Source organism: Pseudophryne corroboree, chromosome 2 (genome assembly GCF_028390025.1).
Source record: "Pseudophryne corroboree isolate aPseCor3 chromosome 2, aPseCor3.hap2, whole genome shotgun sequence".
Taxonomy (NCBI): domain Eukaryota; kingdom Metazoa; phylum Chordata; class Amphibia; order Anura; family Myobatrachidae; genus Pseudophryne; species Pseudophryne corroboree.
The window spans coordinates 179,477,220-179,494,432 of record NC_086445.1 but is presented as its reverse complement, the minus strand read 5'-3'; the positions used below and the strand labels follow the sequence as shown (position 1 = coordinate 179,494,432).

Below are 17,213 nucleotides of genomic sequence, written 5' to 3'. Positions count from 1 at the left end.
CCACGTATTGACGGAACACGAAACTAGCTTGTTAAACAAAGGTCTTTCGTTTGCACCCACTAAAGGAATGAACAAATTTGATGTCTTTATTGATTTAAACAAATTTATACGGAAAATTACTCTCAAACGTCATTTCCTTAAAAAAGAGGATGCAATCATACAAAACTATGAACAATCGAAATCTGGCTTGAAGCCCACTTCCAAATTTTACCCCCTTGAATCTAAGGGACATTATGTGGGCTTGTTCTATGACCTAGTAAAAAAGGACCTTTGTGATACTACTACTACACCTATCAAGGAAAGAAATCTCACTAACAAAGAGACAGAAGCAATAAAAAGACTTCAGGAAAATAAAAACATTGTTGTAAAAGCGGCTGACAAAGGGGGGGGGTTGGTCATCATGGATAGAGAGGCCTATACCGCAGAAGCTAACAGGCTACTGGGTGATAGAGCCTCATATATTCCATTACAGAACGACCCAAAAGATACCTTCGTGGAAGAATTGAGGGCGATGCTTTTAAAAGGTTTTAGACGTGAAATTATCACCAAAGAGGAATTTCAGTATCTTTTAAACTCCAACCCCACCATCCCCATTTTTTACTTTCTTCCGAAAATACATAAGTCTTTGGAAAATCCCCCAGGAAGACCCATAGTAGCAGGTATCGATTCTCTGACTTCACACCTTTCTGAATATGTGGACCTCTTTTTAAGAAAATATGTCATAGAACTACCGGCTTATCTGAAAGACACGACAACGGTTTTAAACATGATGGAGAACTTCCAATGGAAAGACACATATAGATGGGTTACAATAGATGTGCAATCTCTATACACTTGCATAGAGCATGATAAAGGGATTGAAGCATGTAACGAATTCCTTAGCAAAGACCATCTAATCACGGAGGATCACAGACTTTTCTTGTGCGAGATCATGCTTTTCATTTTAAAACACAACTATTTTAAATTTTTAGATGGATTTTATCTCCAGGTCTGTGGCACAGCCATGGGGACTATCTTTGCACCCAGCTTCGCAAATCTCTTTATGGGACAGTGGGAGAATAAACATATTTTTACAAACAATCCATACCAACCCAACATTATCTTTTATAAACGATATATTGATGACATTCTGATCGTATGGGAAGGGGAACAACAGATTTTTAAAGAGTTTTTAACACACATCTCGACAAATGATATGAATCTCAGTTTCACAGCAATGGAGGATACTGAAAGGATTGAATTTCTAGACCTGGTCCTGACGCACTCAGGTAGTGATATTATCACGAGCAATTTCATTAAGAAAGTGGATATGAACAGCTACGTGCACTACAAAAGTAATCACCGACAACATTGGAAAGACAATATCCCATTCTCGCAGTTTAATAGAATATCACGTAACTGTAAGAAAAAGGAAGAAAGAGATCAACAATTGGAAATCTACAAGGAGAGATTCAAAGAAAAGGGTTACCCCGCACAACTTCTGGAAGGAGCTATGGCTAGAACAAAAGAATTGGAAAGGGGCGAACTTCTGCAGTATAAAGCTAAGGAAAATAAAGAAGACAATGTCAAGTTCATCACGACATATAGCAGACATGAAAAATTCATCCAACAAACACTCAAAAAACATTGGCATATCTTACTCATGGACCCCATTTTAAAGGATTACCTTACCAAAGAACCCAAATTAGTGTTCCGAAAATCACAAAGCTTGAAGGATTTGGTGGCACCCAGCATGCTAAGAAACCCTGAAGTTAGGAATCCGATGCCGAAATGTGTGGGCAGTTTTAAGTGTGGAAAGTGCAACATTTGCAAGTATCTTCACCATAACAGGAAAACCTTCAATAACACCAACACCAAGAAGGAATATCGAATCAAACAGTTCATCAACTGTAACGCATCATCCATAATATATCTCCTGGAATGTCCCTGTGGTCTAAAGTACATTGGCAAAACCAAAAGAATCCTGAAACTTCGCATTCAAGAACACGTTAGGAATATAAAGAACAAAATCCTCACGCACGCAGTATCAAGACATTTCCATCAATGCCACAACTCGGATCCAGAGACATTAACCTTTAAAGGCATCGAATTGGTATCATTGGGAGAAAGAGGGGGTGACCTTTCCAACCTCCTTTCAAGAAGGGAAATGTTCTGGATCTACGAATTGAACACTCTCCACCCAGATGGCCTCAACGAAGGATACGAAATAGCACCCTTCCTGTAATGTAAGCTACATATTCTTCGCACTATCCCCATTCCAACCTCTCCCCCATTCGTCCTGGGTTTGCAAGAAAAACTCTGCATCCTCGTTACAGCCATACCACACTGGATACGCCCAAATCCGGCCGATCTTGGAAGCAAAGCAGTGTTGGGCCTGACCAGTACCTGGATGGGTGACCGCCAGGGGAGATCAGGTGCTGTAAGAAATGATTGCATAAGGAATCCTCAAAACCCAGAAATATTCCTATCCATATCCTTATGTTTTGATATATGTCTCTCTTACCACATTATCTCTAAGTCAGGTATCCCCATTAAAATTATAAAAACATTAATTAACTCTCGTTATCAGTCTGATATTCACATAAAAGGTCTATCCCTATATCTCCACATTACTATTACAATCATACCAGCCTGGAAACGCCCAATACCGTCCGATCTTGGAAGCTAAGCAAGGCTGGGCTCGGCTAGTACAAGGATGGGAGACCGACTTGGAAGACTGGGTGTTGTAAACACATGATGGAACAATTTATGAATGACCTACTAAATGTGTATATTATTCTTATATATAAAAATATACAATATCTTTTATGTGTATTTTATCCACTTCAGCACATTTATAGAGATTTTATTTTCAGTAATATATTTCCCTAGTATATATGTATAAAAACATATATAGAGTATCCTCCTTCCCATTAATGTCTTATATGTGTAATGGGTTATCTATTGTAAATCCCCAATTCTCGTAATTCACTCTTTTATTATTTATTCTTTCATGTAATTGTAATCCAGCAATTTTGTTGTTTACATTTATATATAATGCCCGATTATACTGAATCGATCCTTCCTCTATCTTTTATATAATCCGGAGCTGAACAAATTCCGAATCCAATCTGAATAAACAGAGAAAAAAAGAAAACAATCCATGGATTTAAACATGTCCGCCATAAACATTGGTTTACTATGTACTCAGACTTCAGCAAAATGGCGGACGAGAGATTCTAACTTTGCCATTGAACACGTCTGCTGGGTATCCAGGCAACCGCCCCGGAGAACATAAACAGATGCAGTGAACTTCCGCCGCATAGAAACTACACAGGCGCAGTACGAAGCGCCGGACACCGGAAGAGGGGCGGATATGACGTCACGCAGAGCCCGGACCGGAAGTCGGCGGCTCTGAGCGTTTTTTAATCTATTTCAGCTGTTTCTAACAACATATTTGACCCGTTTTCTTTGCCATAGCCTAAACCAAAATAACTGCATTGAATACAGTATGACAATACATATTATTTATAGCAATTCAATAAGTTATGTTAATTGATCACAGGAAGTGAGATTCACATCACTTCCTGTCATACTTGGTATATAAGTAAGGTCTGTCTCTAGTGTAATCACCCCTTGATGAAGTCCAAATAGGACGAAACGCGTTGGGTGCTACTCCTTGATCTAACCTCACCACAAAGCTAAGCTATTTTTCTGATTTCTGATTCCTCTACTTTTAAAAAATAGGTTTTTAAAAACGTATATTCCTATGTGCTTTTTTTAACCTATCCAGTACCTCCTATTTTGGAGTGATACTTTTAGGTTTCTAGATAACACATAGTTTTTATGTTACCATGTTTTTCTCCTTTTATTACCCAAAAATTTTTTAAGCAGAAGTTTTAGTTTAATTTTCTTTTACCTCACTGTTTTTATATGGGCCATATATACACACTCTTTTTATGAACCTATATATTTTTATCATGTCTTTTTAAATAGTATTTTGTATAGTACGTTCCACTACAATAAATTTATATTATTTTATACATATACTGCTTTGAGCAATCTATTAGCACCATTGGTCGCTCTCCACTACCTCATCCCCTGTCCACATAACCATTTTTCTATAGGTAATCATACCAATACCTATAATTATTTGGGGTAAATGAGCTGACGCCCTGATATATAAAAGAGGGAGTGCAAATGCAATAAGCAGTCTTTGTACACTATTTGTAGAGTTCCCATTTTAGTTGTCACACTTAAGATACTGCATCCGTGGCGCTGATATCTCTCCAGTACACAATTTCTTTCTTGGTATCATTGCTTTCAGCCGCCTGGATTTGACCAGTATCTCACACAGAATGTTTGGAACAAAGGAACGTACCAACAAAAGGAGCAACCTATGCCAAAATTTTTTTAATGAAACAGTTGTACCTGAGATTGAACAGAACACTATTAATCTCGACGATATGTTTTGGAGCATAGAAAGACTACTGACAAAGGAAATTAAAGCATGGTGGGACATCAGGGGCCTGGAACACTATGTCAGTGTAAACAGGATCCCCAGAGGACTCAGGTTATCTAAACAACCAACCTTTGGTATGGATAATCAGGACTTTATGAAGGAGTGGGACAACACATTACACAACTGTTCCATTAACCTTATGAAATTACTTATAACAGAAAAAAAACGCATTATCTCAAACCTGGATTTAGAGATAAAGGAAGCTGAGAACAAAATGGAAATACATAAGGATAAAGAGGATTTCAGAATCAACGAAAAAGTTCTAAATAAGAAATTAGAACGCATAGAGGAAGAAGTGATCAAGAACAAAGAAAAAAAGTTTACTAGAGACAGACAGGACTATGAGAATAATATGGTGAAAAATTGGAGCAGGTTTAATAGAGGAGAACGACAGGAGCCAAAAGGAACTAAAGACTACTGGCAATCCATCCCCAAGAAACAGAGATATCCGCAGACTACCACAAGGGGTAAGCCCTTGAACCCTATCAGAACCACGAACCGTTTCTCAACATTAAAGAGACTGGATTCCAACACAGAGGAAACTTTTTTATCTCCAGGCACTTCGCACCATCCCAGAGGCACGACAAGGACCACAGAAAAATGGAAAGCCACCAATATATCCCCACGGAAAAGAAGGTTCGAAGAAGAAGAGGATGTCGTGGAGGAAGGAGGAAAGAACCTGTTCAAAAGACGAAATCTCGAATAGAACCGGTTGCCCCTAAAGGTATACACAACCTCTCCAGCCACGTATTGACGGAACACGAAACTAGCTTGTTAAACAAAGGTCTTTCGTTTGCACCCACTAAAGGAATGAACAAATTTGATGTCTTTATTGATTTAAACAAATTTATACGGAAAATTACTCTCAAACGTCATTTCCTTAAAAAAGAGGATGCAATCATACAAAACTATGAACAATCGAAATCTGGCTTGAAGCCCACTTCCAAATTTTACCCCCTTGAATCTAAGGGACATTATGTGGGCTTGTTCTATGACCTAGTAAAAAAGGACCTTTGTGATACTACTACTACACCTATCAAGGAAAGAAATCTCACTAACAAAGAGACAGAAGCAATAAAAAGACTTCAGGAAAATAAAAACATTGTTGTAAAAGCGGCTGACAAAGGGGGGGGGTTGGTCATCATGGATAGAGAGGCCTATACCGCAGAAGCTAACAGGCTACTGGGTGATAGAGCCTCATATATTCCATTACAGAACGACCCAAAAGATACCTTCGTGGAAGAATTGAGGGCGATGCTTTTAAAAGGTTTTAGACGTGAAATTATCACCAAAGAGGAATTTCAGTATCTTTTAAACTCCAACCCCACCACCCCCATTTTTTACTTTCTTCCGAAAATACATAAGTCTTTGGAAAATCCCCCAGGAAGACCCATAGTAGCAGGTATCGATTCTCTGACTTCACACCTTTCTGAATATGTGGACCTCTTTTTAAGAAAATATGTCATAGAACTACCGGCTTATCTGAAAGACACGACAACGGTTTTAAACATGATGGAGAACTTCCAATGGAAAGACACATATAGATGGGTTACAATAGATGTGCAATCTCTATACACTTGCATAGAGCATGATAAAGGGATTGAAGCATGTAACGAATTCCTTAGCAAAGACCATCTAATCACGGAGGATCACAGACTTTTCTTGTGCGAGATCATGCTTTTCATTTTAAAACACAACTATTTTAAATTTTTAGATGGATTTTATCTCCAGGTCTGTGGCACAGCCATGGGGACTATCTTTGCACCCAGCTTCGCAAATCTCTTTATGGGACAGTGGGAGAATAAACATATTTTTACAAACAATCCATACCAACCCAACATTATCTTTTATAAACGATATATTGATGACATTCTGATCGTATGGGAAGGGGAACAACAGATTTTTAAAGAGTTTTTAACACACATCTCGACAAATGATATGAATCTCAGTTTCACAGCAATGGAGGATACTGAAAGGATTGAATTTCTAGACCTGGTCCTGACGCACTCAGGTAGTGATATTATCACGAGCAATTTCATTAAGAAAGTGGATATGAACAGCTACGTGCACTACAAAAGTAATCACCGACAACATTGGAAAGACAATATCCCATTCTCGCAGTTTAATAGAATATCACGTAACTGTAAGAAAAAGGAAGAAAGAGATCAACAATTGGAAATCTACAAGGAGAGATTCAAAGAAAAGGGTTACCCCGCACAACTTCTGGAAGGAGCTATGGCTAGAACAAAAGAATTGGAAAGGGGCGAACTTCTGCAGTATAAAGCTAAGGAAAATAAAGAAGACAATGTCAAGTTCATCACGACATATAGCAGACATGAAAAATTCATCCAACAAACACTCAAAAAACATTGGCATATCTTACTCATGGACCCCATTTTAAAGGATTACCTTACCAAAGAACCCAAATTAGTGTTCCGAAAATCACAAAGCTTGAAGGATTTGGTGGCACCCAGCATGCTAAGAAACCCTGAAGTTAGGAATCCGATGCCGAAATGTGTGGGCAGTTTTAAGTGTGGAAAGTGCAACATTTGCAAGTATCTTCACCATAACAGGAAAACCTTCAATAACACCAACACCAAGAAGGAATATCGAATCAAACAGTTCATCAACTGTAACGCATCATCCATAATATATCTCCTGGAATGTCCCTGTGGTCTAAAGTACATTGGCAAAACCAAAAGAATCCTGAAACTTCGCATTCAAGAACACGTTAGGAATATAAAGAACAAAATCCTCACGCACGCAGTATCAAGACATTTCCATCAATGCCACAACTCGGATCCAGAGACATTAACCTTTAAAGGCATCGAATTGGTATCATTGGGAGAAAGAGGGGGTGACCTTTCCAACCTCCTTTCAAGAAGGGAAATGTTCTGGATCTACGAATTGAACACTCTCCACCCAGATGGCCTCAACGAAGGATACGAAATAGCACCCTTCCTGTAATGTAAGCTACATATTCTTCGCACTATCCCCATTCCAACCTCTCCCCCATTCGTCCTGGGTTTGCAAGAAAAACTCTGCATCCTCGTTACAGCCATACCACACTGGATACGCCCAAATCCGGCCGATCTTGGAAGCAAAGCAGTGTTGGGCCTGACCAGTACCTGGATGGGTGACCGCCAGGGGAGATCAGGTGCTGTAAGAAATGATTGCATAAGGAATCCTCAAAACCCAGAAATATTCCTATCCATATCCTTATGTTTTGATATATGTCTCTCTTACCACATTATCTCTAAGTCAGGTATCCCCATTAAAATTATAAAAACATTAATTAACTCTCGTTATCAGTCTGATATTCACATAAAAGGTCTATCCCTATATCTCCACATTACTATTACAATCATACCAGCCTGGAAACGCCCAATACCGTCCGATCTTGGAAGCTAAGCAAGGCTGGGCTCGGCTAGTACAAGGATGGGAGACCGACTTGGAAGACTGGGTGTTGTAAACACATGATGGAACAATTTATGAATGACCTACTAAATGTGTATATTATTCTTATATATAAAAATATACAATATCTTTTATGTGTATTTTATCCACTTCAGCACATTTATAGAGATTTTATTTTCAGTAATATATTTCCCTAGTATATATGTATAAAAACATATATAGAGTATCCTCCTTCCCATTAATGTCTTATATGTGTAATGGGTTATCTATTGTAAATCCCCAATTCTCGTAATTCACTCTTTTATTATTTATTCTTTCATGTAATTGTAATCCAGCAATTTTGTTGTTTACATTTATATATAATGCCCGATTATACTGAATCGATCCTTCCTCTATCTTTTATATAATCCGGAGCTGAACAAATTCCGAATCCAATCTGAATAAACAGAGAAAAAAAGAAAACAATCCATGGATTTAAACATGTCCGCCATAAACATTGGTTTACTATGTACTCAGACTTCAGCAAAATGGCGGACGAGAGATTCTAACTTTGCCATTGAACACGTCTGCTGGGTATCCAGGCAACCGCCCCGGAGAACATAAACAGATGCAGTGAACTTCCGCCGCATAGAAACTACACAGGCGCAGTACGAAGCGCCGGACACCGGAAGAGGGGCGGATATGACGTCACGCAGAGCCCGGACCGGAAGTCGGCGGCTCTGAGCGTTTTTTAATCTATTTCAGCTGTTTCTAACAACATATTTGACCCGTTTTCTTTGCCATAGCCTAAACCAAAATAACTGCATTGAATACAGTATGACAATACATATTATTTATAGCAATTCAATAAGTCATGTTAATTGATCACAGGAAGTGAGATTCACATCACTTCCTGTCATACTTGGTATATAAGTAAGGTCTGTCTCTAGTCTAATCACCCCTTGATGAAGTCCAAATAGGACGAAACGCGTTGGGTGCTACTCCTTGATCTAACCTCACCACAAAGCTAAGCTATTTTTCTGATTTCTGATTCCTCTACTTTTAAAAAATAGGTTTTTAAAAACGTATATTCCTATGTGCTTTTTTTAACCTATCCAGTACCTCCTATTTTGGAGTGATACTTTTAGGTTTCTAGATAACACATAGTTTTTATGTTACCATGTTTTTCTCCTTTTATTACCCAAAAATTTTTTAAGCAGAAGTTTTAGTTTAATTTTCTTTTACCTCACTGTTTTTATATGGGCCATATATACACACTCTTTTTATGAACCTATATATTTTTATCATGTCTTTTTAAATAGTATTTTGTATAGTACGTTCCACTACAATAAATTTATATTATTTTATACATATACTGCTTTGAGCAATCTATTAGCACCATTGGTCGCTCTTTGCTACCTCATCCCCTGTCCACATAACCATTTTTCTATAGGTAATCATACCAATACCTATAATTATTTGGGGTAAATGAGCTGACGCCCTGATATATAAAAGAGGGAGTGCAAATGCAATAAGCAGTCTTTGTACACTATTTGTAGAGTTCCCATTTTAGTTGTCACACTTAAGATACTGCATCCGTGGCGCTGATATCTCTCCAGTACACAATTTCTTTCTTGGTATCATTGCTTTCAGCCGCCTGGATTTGACCAGTATCTCACACAGAATGTTTGGAACAAAGGAACGTACCAACAAAAGGAGCAACCTATGCCAAAAATTTTTTAATGAAACAGTTGTACCTGAGATTGAACAGAACACTATTAATCTCGACGATATGTTTTGGAGCATAGAAAGACTACTGACAAAGGAAATTAAAGCATGGTGGGACATCAGGGGCCTGGAACACTATGTCAGTGTAAACAGGATCCCCAGAGGACTCAGGTTATCTAAACAACCAACCTTTGGTATGGATAATCAGGACTTTATGAAGGAGTGGGACAACACATTACACAACTGTTCCATTAACCTTATGAAATTACTTATAACAGAAAAAAAACGCATTATCTCAAACCTGGATTTAGAGATAAAGGAAGCTGAGAACAAAATGGAAATACATAAGGATAAAGAGGATTTCAGAATCAACGAAAAAGTTCTAAATAAGAAATTAGAACGCATAGAGGAAGAAGTGATCAAGAACAAAGAAAAAAAGTTTACTAGAGACAGACAGGACTATGAGAATAATATGGTGAAAAATTGGAGCAGGTTTAATAGAGGAGAACGACAGGAGCCAAAAGGAACTAAAGACTACTGGCAATCCATCCCCAAGAAACAGAGATATCCGCAGACTACCACAAGGGGTAAGCCCTTGAACCCTATCAGAACCACGAACCGTTTCTCAACATTAAAGAGACTGGATTCCAACACAGAGGAAACTTTTTTATCTCCAGGCACTTCGCACCATCCCAGAGGCACGACAAGGACCACAGAAAAATGGAAAGCCACCAATATATCCCCACGGAAAAGAAGGTTCGAAGAAGAAGAGGATGTCGTGGAGGAAGGAGGAAAGAACCTGTTCAAAAGACGAAATCTCGAATAGAACCGGTTGCCCCTAAAGGTATACACAACCTCTCCAGCCACGTATTGACGGAACACGAAACTAGCTTGTTAAACAAAGGTCTTTCGTTTGCACCCACTAAAGGAATGAACAAATTTGATGTCTTTATTGATTTAAACAAATTTATACGGAAAATTACTCTCAAACGTCATTTCCTTAAAAAAGAGGATGCAATCATACAAAACTATGAACAATCGAAATCTGGCTTGAAGCCCACTTCCAAATTTTACCCCCTTGAATCTAAGGGACATTATGTGGGCTTGTTCTATGACCTAGTAAAAAAGGACCTTTGTGATACTACTACTACACCTATCAAGGAAAGAAATCTCACTAACAAAGAGACAGAAGCAATAAAAAGACTTCAGGAAAATAAAAACATTGTTGTAAAAGCGGCTGACAAAGGGGGGGGTTGGTCATCATGGATAGAGAGGCCTATACCGCAGAAGCTAACAGGCTACTGGGTGATAGAGCCTCATATATTCCATTACAGAACGACCCAAAAGATACCTTCGTGGAAGAATTGAGGGCGATGCTTTTAAAAGGTTTTAGACGTGAAATTATCACCAAAGAGGAATTTCAGTATCTTTTAAACTCCAACCCCACCACCCCCATTTTTTACTTTCTTCCGAAAATACATAAGTCTTTGGAAAATCCCCCAGGAAGACCCATAGTAGCAGGTATCGATTCTCTGACTTCACACCTTTCTGAATATGTGGACCTCTTTTTAAGAAAATATGTCATAGAACTACCGGCTTATCTGAAAGACACGACAACGGTTTTAAACATGATGGAGAACTTCCAATGGAAAGACACATATAGATGGGTTACAATAGATGTGCAATCTCTATACACTTGCATAGAGCATGATAAAGGGATTGAAGCATGTAACAAATTCCTTAGCAAAGACCATCTAATCACGGAGGATCACAGACTTTTCTTGTGCGAGATCATGCTTTTCATTTTAAAACACAACTATTTTAAATTTTTAGATGGATTTTATCTCCAGGTCTGTGGCACAGCCATGGGGACTATCTTTGCACCCAGCTTCGCAAATCTCTTTATGGGACAGTGGGAGAATAAACATATTTTTACAAACAATCCATACCAACCCAACATTATCTTTTATAAACGATATATTGATGACATTCTGATCGTATGGGAAGGGGAACAACAGATTTTTAAAGAGTTTTTAACACACATCTCGACAAATGATATGAATCTCAGTTTCACAGCAATGGAGGATACTGAAAGGATTGAATTTCTAGACCTGGTCCTGACGCACTCAGGTAGTGATATTATCACGAGCAATTTCATTAAGAAAGTGGATATGAACAGCTACGTGCACTACAAAAGTAATCACCGACAACATTGGAAAGACAATATCCCATTCTCGCAGTTTAATAGAATATCACGTAACTGTAAGAAAAAGGAAGAAAGAGATCAACAATTGGAAATCTACAAGGAGAGATTCAAAGAAAAGGGTTACCCCGCACAACTTCTGGAAGGAGCTATGGCTAGAACAAAAGAATTGGAAAGGGGCGAACTTCTGCAGTATAAAGCTAAGGAAAATAAAGAAGACAATGTCAAGTTCATCACGACATATAGCAGACATGAAAAATTCATCCAACAAACACTCAAAAAACATTGGCATATCTTACTCATGGACCCCATTTTAAAGGATTACCTTACCAAAGAACCCAAATTAGTGTTCCGAAAATCACAAAGCTTGAAGGATTTGGTGGCACCCAGCATGCTAAGAAACCCTGAAGTTAGGAATCCGATGCCGAAATGTGTGGGCAGTTTTAAGTGTGGAAAGTGCAACATTTGCAAGTATCTTCACCATAACAGGAAAACCTTCAATAACACCAACACCAAGAAGGAATATCGAATCAAACAGTTCATCAACTGTAACGCATCATCCATAATATATCTCCTGGAATGTCCCTGTGGTCTAAAGTACATTGGCAAAACCAAAAGAATCCTGAAACTTCGCATTCAAGAACACGTTAGGAATATAAAGAACAAAATCCTCACGCACGCAGTATCAAGACATTTCCATCAATGCCACAACTCGGATCCAGAGACATTAACCTTTAAAGGCATCGAATTGGTATCATTGGGAGAAAGAGGGGGTGACCTTTCCAACCTCCTTTCAAGAAGGGAAATGTTCTGGATCTACGAATTGAACACTCTCCACCCAGATGGCCTCAACGAAGGATACGAAATAGCACCCTTCCTGTAATGTAAGCTACATATTCTTCGCACTATCCCCATTCCAACCTCTCCCCCATTCGTCCTGGGTTTGCAAGAAAAACTCTGCATCCTCGTTACAGCCATACCACACTGGATACGCCCAAATCCGGCCGATCTTGGAAGCAAAGCAGTGTTGGGCCTGACCAGTACCTGGATGGGTGACCGCCAGGGGAGATCAGGTGCTGTAAGAAATGATTGCATAAGGAATCCTCAAAACCCAGAAATATTCCTATCCATATCCTTATGTTTTGATATATGTCTCTCTTACCACATTATCTCTAAGTCAGGTATCCCCATTAAAATTATAAAAACATTAATTAACTCTCGTTATCAGTCTGATATTCACATAAAAGGTCTATCCCTATATCTCCACATTACTATTACAATCATACCAGCCTGGAAACGCCCAATACCGTCCGATCTTGGAAGCTAAGCAAGGCTGGGCTCGGCTAGTACAAGGATGGGAGACCGACTTGGAAGACTGGGTGTTGTAAACACATGATGGAACAATTTATGAATGACCTACTAAATGTGTATATTATTCTTATATATAAAAATATACAATATCTTTTATGTGTATTTTATCCACTTCAGCACATTTATAGAGATTTTATTTTCAGTAATATATTTCCCTAGTATATATGTATAAAAACATATATAGAGTATCCTCCTTCCCATTAATGTCTTATATGTGTAATGGGTTATCTATTGTAAATCCCCAATTCTCGTAATTCACTCTTTTATTATTTATTCTTTCATGTAATTGTAATCCAGCAATTTTGTTGTTTACATTTATATATAATGCCCGATTATACTGAATCGATCCTTCCTCTATCTTTTATATAATCCGGAGCTGAACAAATTCCGAATCCAATCTGAATAAACAGAGAAAAAAAGAAAACAATCCATGGATTTAAACATGTCCGCCATAAACATTGGTTTACTATGTACTCAGACTTCAGCAAAATGGCGGACGAGAGATTCTAACTTTGCCATTGAACACGTCTGCTGGGTATCCAGGCAACCGCCCCGGAGAACATAAACAGATGCAGTGAACTTCCGCCGCATAGAAACTACACAGGCGCAGTACGAAGCGCCGGACACCGGAAGAGGGGCGGATATGACGTCACGCAGAGCCCGGACCAGAAGTCGGCGGCTCTGAGCGTTTTTTAATCTATTTCAGCTGTTTCTAACAACATATTTGACCCGTTTTCTTTGCCATAGCCTAAACCAAAATAACTGCATTGAATACAGTATGACAATACATATTATTTATAGCAATTCAATAAGTCATGTTAATTGATCACAGGAAGTGAGATTCACATCACTTCCTGTCATACTTGGTATATAAGTAAGGTCTGTCTCTAGTCTAATCACCCCTTGATGAAGTCCAAATAGGACGAAACGCGTTGGGTGCTACTCCTTGATCTAACCTCACCACAAAGCTAAGCTATTTTTCTGATTTCTGATTCCTCTACTTTTAAAAAATAGGTTTTTAAAAACGTATATTCCTATGTGCTTTTTTTAACCTATCCAGTACCTCCTATTTTGGAGTGATACTTTTAGGTTTCTAGATAACACATAGTTTTTATGTTACCATGTTTTTCTCCTTTTATTACCCAAAAATTTTTTAAGCAGAAGTTTTAGTTTAATTTTCTTTTACCTCACTGTTTTTATATGGGCCATATATACACACTCTTTTTATGAACCTATATATTTTTATCATGTCTTTTTAAATAGTATTTTGTATAGTACGTTCCACTACAATAAATTTATATTATTTTATACATATACTGCTTTGAGCAATCTATTAGCACCATTGGTCGCTCTCCACTACCTCATCCCCTGTCCACATATATATATATATATCTCAAGATGTTTCTGCATGGCGGGATATTAGATGTTAAAGGTAAGGAGACTGTTCTTGTTTGATGTCAAATTTTATTTAACCTATTAAGAAGGTTTACTACAAATTTCCTATTGCTATTCCCGGGAGCAGCCCACAGAATACATGCTTTATGTATTTAAAGCCTAAATGACACAGTGATTTATATGTTTATTATTTTTATTTTTTTATCCACATGCGTGTGTAACAAGCCAGTTCATGTACTCAGGTTTATTAGCAAACCAAAAAAGTTAGCAATTGGGCAAAACCATGTTGCACTGTAGATGGGGCAGATGTAACATGTGCAGATAGATTTAGATTTGAAATCTAAATTGTAGGTGAGCTGAGTACCACTAAGTTGTCATGGCAACATTATATTAGTAAATTGAATCAATAACTGACTTTCTATTGGCACAATAAGTGTCCATTGAAGAACCTTGTTATCATACCAGCTACATAAACAGACCCTTAAGTCTCATTCATTAAAAAAAGCAAAACCCACTAAGGACCCACTACACTTCTTTATGTGAGTAACTGTCCCTTAAGTGCTTATACAGCTAACTTCTTTTAAGGTGCATGTCTAATTCACTACTGGGTAAAACCATCACAGTCCAAGCTTTATTTATTTCTTTATTTATTTCTTTATTTATTTATCACATGGAAACACATACAGTATACGCATTACAGTTAATTTTTTGGTCAGAAGCCAGTTGACCTATCGGTATGTTTGTGGATTATGGGAGAAAAAAGAGCACCTGAGAAAGCCCACAGAAAATAGGAAGAACATACAAACTTCATACCTTCGGGCCATTACTGGGATTTAATCTCATAACCTCAGTCCTGAGTGGCAGTAATGCAAACCACTATGCCACCTGTGCTGCCCTAAACCGCCCCACTTTAGGATGACTGACTTAAATTAATTTTAACTTTTAATTTTTTTCTTCTATATACAACTTACTTTATCCTTATTATTTATTCTTATTATGTCCAAAGTTAATTAAGAGAGCCAGGAGACATGTTTCATTTCCTATTTGCCACAACCTTATTCTCATTTAAATAATTTATTTTTGCAAAAAGGAATCTCGTTATCCACTTATACACTTGTGATCTTAAGCAGTGGCGGATTTAGCGGGGGGCGATTAGGGCGAACGCCCCCCCCCTACACATACCGGCACCGGGATGGAGGCCGGGTCCCGCCGCGGTGTTGGGAACGAGGTGGAGAGCGGTGCAGCGCGGCGGGGGAAGGGGAGAGAGAGAGAGAGCGTCCTCACGCGCATACAGCGGCTGAGCGGCCTCTGTTCTGACCACGCCCCCTCCTTCCTGTACGCGCGTCAGGACGCTCTCTCTCTCTCCCCGCCCCCCGCCGCGCTGCCCGCTCTCCACCTCGTTCCCAATGCCGCGGCGGCACCCGGCCTCCATCCGACTCCTCATGCTGCTGGCTGCAGCAGGTGTCACTGTCTGCCAGCCATGTCTCCTACCCTCCAAACTTTAAGTAAGTGTGTGTGTGTGCCCCCTCTGTGTTCCATGTCTCCCCCCTCCGCTCCTAGCTAAAGTGCCTGTGTTCCATGTCTCCCCCCTCTTCTCCTAACTAAAGTGTATGTGTCCCTGCATTATTTTGGCTCATTCAGTGTACTGTAATGTGAATTTCGGCTCATACATTGTGCTATAATGTGAATTTTGGCTCATTCTGCGTGCTATAATGTGAATTTCGGCTCATTCAGTGTGCTATAACGTGAATTTTGGCTCATTCTGCGTGCTATAATGTGAATTTCGGCTCATTCAGTGTGCTATAACGTGAATTTTGGCTCATTCTGCGTGCTATAACGTGAATTTTGGCTCATTCAGTGTGCTATAATGTGCATTTCGGCTCATTCTGCGTGCTATGATGTGCATTTCGGCTCATTCTGCGTGCTATGATGTGCATTTCGGCTCATTCAGTGTGCTATGATGTGCATTTCGGCTCATTCTGCGTGCTATAATGTGAATTTCGGCTCATTCAGTGTGCTATAACATGAATTTTGGCTCATTCTGCGTGCTATAATGTGAATTTTGGCTCATTCAGTGTGCTATAATGTGCATTTCGTCTCATTCTGCGTGCTATGATGTGCATTTCGGCTCATTCTGCGTGCTATGATGTGCATTTCGGCTCATTCAGTGTGCTATGATGTGCATTTTGGCTCATTCAGTGTGCTATGATGTGAATTTCGGCTCATTCTGCGTGCTATAACGTGAATTTTGGCTCATTCTGCGTGCTATAATGTGAATTTTGGCTCATTCTGCGTGCTATAACGTGAATTTTGGCTCATTCTGCGTGCTATAATGTGAATTTCGGCTCATACAGTGTGCTATAATGTGAATTTTGGATCATACTGTGTGCTACAATGTGAATTTCGGCTCATTCAGTGTGCTATAATGTGAATTTTGGATCATACTGTGTGCTACAATGTGAATTTCAGCTCATACAGTGTGCTATAATGTGAATTTCGGCTCATTCTGTGTGCTGTAGAAACAGAATTTGTCGGCAGATAAGAACCACTTGGCCCATCTAGTCTGCCCCTTTTTTTCTTTTTTTTTACATTATTTTTTATCTCTAACCTTATCTGATC

The 17,213-nt window shown here is 38.8% G+C and overlaps 1 long non-coding RNA gene and 6 pseudogenes across 1 annotated transcript in view; 6 read left to right on the top strand and 1 right to left on the bottom strand.

Annotated features, from left to right (window-relative positions):
• LOC135006952 (uncharacterized) overlaps positions 1-17,213 on the bottom strand; it is a 147,383-nt gene that overhangs the window by 13,666 nt on the left and 116,504 nt on the right. The gene's annotated exons all lie outside the window — the stretch shown is intronic.
• On the top strand, positions 2,308-2,426 carry LOC135054003 (5S ribosomal RNA; annotated as a pseudogene).
• Positions 2,614-2,732, top strand: LOC135052082 (5S ribosomal RNA; annotated as a pseudogene).
• Positions 7,552-7,670, top strand: LOC135053991 (5S ribosomal RNA; annotated as a pseudogene).
• Positions 7,858-7,976, top strand: LOC135052080 (5S ribosomal RNA; annotated as a pseudogene).
• LOC135053980 (5S ribosomal RNA) lies at positions 12,795-12,913 on the top strand (annotated as a pseudogene).
• LOC135052079 (5S ribosomal RNA) lies at positions 13,101-13,219 on the top strand (annotated as a pseudogene).